Here is a 3,016-nt window from a genome sequence, read left to right as displayed (position 1 = left end):
AAGTTTAAAAGTAAAAAAGTTCTCCCCGAGGGTATTTGATGACTGAGATCATTAATCTTGCCACAACACGCTAACCTTTATTAACAACGCCTTTTCTTACCTTGGACATCGGTCTTCTTTCGGACAAGACTAAAAACGTTGCACACCAAACAAACATTACAAAACGACGAATCAGCTGACGAGAAGAAACTCCTCCTCCAAGGGCCTCCACTTCCGGTTTGATAACCCTACCTGAAGTATTGACAAAAGAAAAACTCCCAAGTTGACACTAGTGCGCCCTTTTGTAATCTTGACGGGACGGTGTAGGCGGCCACAAGGGGCATCTTCAGGCTTGTTTCGAGGGCGTGAATTAGCTCGAGGGTACTTCAAGTTTTATGGTTTTGATCAGGCATCGACAACCGCATGGGCGTGGTCACACGTACATGGGCGTATTTGATATTTTTATATGGTCCCATTGTTTCCATTCGTTCCCCTTAATAACTCATAAGTGTTCAAAGTATTCAATGTATTGCACGTAACATACATTTCTACACTTCTCATATATATATATATATATATATACACACACACACTATTTTTGAGTGGGGATACCTTTGCTTGGTGAAAGGATTTGTTTATCGCCATGACCAGGAAAACGTTAACCTTGGTACTGGTGAACCAGCACTACCTGTACTGTAGATATCCACGTTGAAGATTTTAAAGGCCGCTCATTAATGGTAGAGGCAAGGGACAGTGACATTGCCCTATCAAGCGTGATAATGCCCTTAGAGACTGACCATAATGCATATAATCAGCGCCCTAGCTTCCTCTCCTCACTAGCTAGGACCAAGGGAGGGTCAGGTAACGATGCTGATGACTCAGCAGATAGACGACCTGTAGGCTCACACCAAACCCTCCCCCCATCCGTAGCTCACAAGGATGATGAGGTTGCATCGGCCAGAGGAACTAATGAGTTTGAGTGGGACTCGAACCCCAGTCTGGCAATCACTAGGCAAGGACGCTACCACCAGGCCACCACAACCTAGCAAAATTATGGCTCCTCGGTAGTGGTGGGGTGATGCTCTCTTGTTTTACACTTATCGAGCTATTAGGAATCGGGGTTGTCGAGGGGACTGGGGTTCGGCTCCCCTCCCCCCCCCTGTCATTAACCTTTATTGAATCGTTTTGCATGAACGAATGAGAGAGGCTATGGGAATTTTCTTTTTATTATACTTTTTTAGTAACTTGTGCTTTGATTTATTTGGTTTATTGTTTTACATTTTTATTTCTGGATTGTTCTACAAGCGCATTTTTTGTTATATACCACCTTGTTTTTGCTTTTGGAATTTTTTATTGATCGGGTGGGATATTTATTTATTTAGCAGACTGGTTTCATGTTATTAATATTTTTTTATATTTCTTTTCTATATTTTATTCTTTTTTGGCGATTGGCAAAAATCTCGCGAAAAGGGGAGAAATGTAGGTAAATATTGTTGTTAATATTAAGGCAATTATTTTGTCTATAAAACAGAGATCTAAATCTTAGAGAGACATGAAATTTTATATAATTAGGATTTACCTGATATTAGGAAGGAGCTGATGTTGACAGCAGGATAGAATGAAAGTGATCATTTTTTATGAATATACAAAGGCATTTTTTCTACCTTATACTATTTAGAGAATATTATTTGCGTTATCAGGGGAGTGTGTCACGGTTCAGATGATATGGCACGTGTTGAGGATATATGGTAGGGAGGGAGTGAGGAGGGCTTGGGAGGATCCTGTTAGTAGGAGAAGATCAAGAGGGAGGCTGAGAATTAGATGGCGAGAGAAGGTGAAGGATGATATGGATAGAGGAGGTTTGGTGGAAGAGGATGCCTTTGATTGAAGCCATTGAGAGGGTGCATCAGGCTGCCGACCCCTTAATTATTATTATTAATTAATTAGTAAGCTATAACTCTATTTGGAAAAGCAGAAGCTATAAGGTCACGGTCTCCAACATGGAAAATAGCCCAGTGAGGAAAGGAAACAAGCAAAAATGAAAATTTTAAGGACAGTAATATTAAAAATGATATTCCCTATATAAAAATGCCCCTTGAAAAACAAGAGGAAGAGAAATAAGATAAAATAGTGAACTCTAACCCAAGACAGTGGCAGACCATGGTACAGAGGCTATGACACTAACCAAGACTAGAGAACAATGGTTTGACTTTGTAGTGTCCTTCTCCTAGAAGAGCTACTTCATAACAGAGGTAGGAAAGAAATCAACAAAAGTAGTTGGAGTGAAGACGGTACATTAATTAAGGAATTCTACGCCTTCTTGTTCGGTTTCATCCGCGGGGAGAGAGACTTCCTTAATTATTACCAATCCTTGAAGAACGACCTGAGGTCAAACAGGATTCAAAATGTTTCATACTAATGAGATGGTTGAAAGGGATCAAGGCTTATAAGACGTTGGTCTATTATTATTATTATTATTATTATTATTATAATCATAGAGATAAAGCTGGTTATTAATATCTTTATTATTATTTAAAAGATATTTTTAAACATATATATATATATATATATATATACACACACACACACACACACACACACAAACATAACCGTAAGAGTCCTTGGTTCAATGGCGATTCAAGGTAGACTTTTGTTATTGTCATTTTTCTTAATTTGACAATTTGATCAGTATTTGCATTAAAGCTACTACTGCTACTAATTGTATTACTACCGCCATCGTGTCAAGTCACGTTGTCAACTAATTATATTACTACTTTCATCATTTTAAGTCACGTTGTCAACTAATTATATTACTACTTTCATCATTTTAAGTCACGTTGTCAACTAATTATATTACTACTTTCATCATTTTAAGTCACGTTGTCAACTAATTATATTACTACTTTCATCATGTCAAATCACATTGTCACAACGCCTTCATCAAAATCCTAATTTTAATCCTAATTTCTTAAATATGCCTTTTTGGGGAACCCACTTTGCTCTTCCGATGGTATTGATAAGCCACTATTGAGTGTCA

Source organism: Palaemon carinicauda, chromosome 19 (genome assembly GCF_036898095.1).
Source record: "Palaemon carinicauda isolate YSFRI2023 chromosome 19, ASM3689809v2, whole genome shotgun sequence".
Lineage (NCBI taxonomy): Eukaryota > Metazoa > Arthropoda > Malacostraca > Decapoda > Palaemonidae > Palaemon > Palaemon carinicauda.
This window is presented reverse-complemented; position numbering follows the sequence as displayed.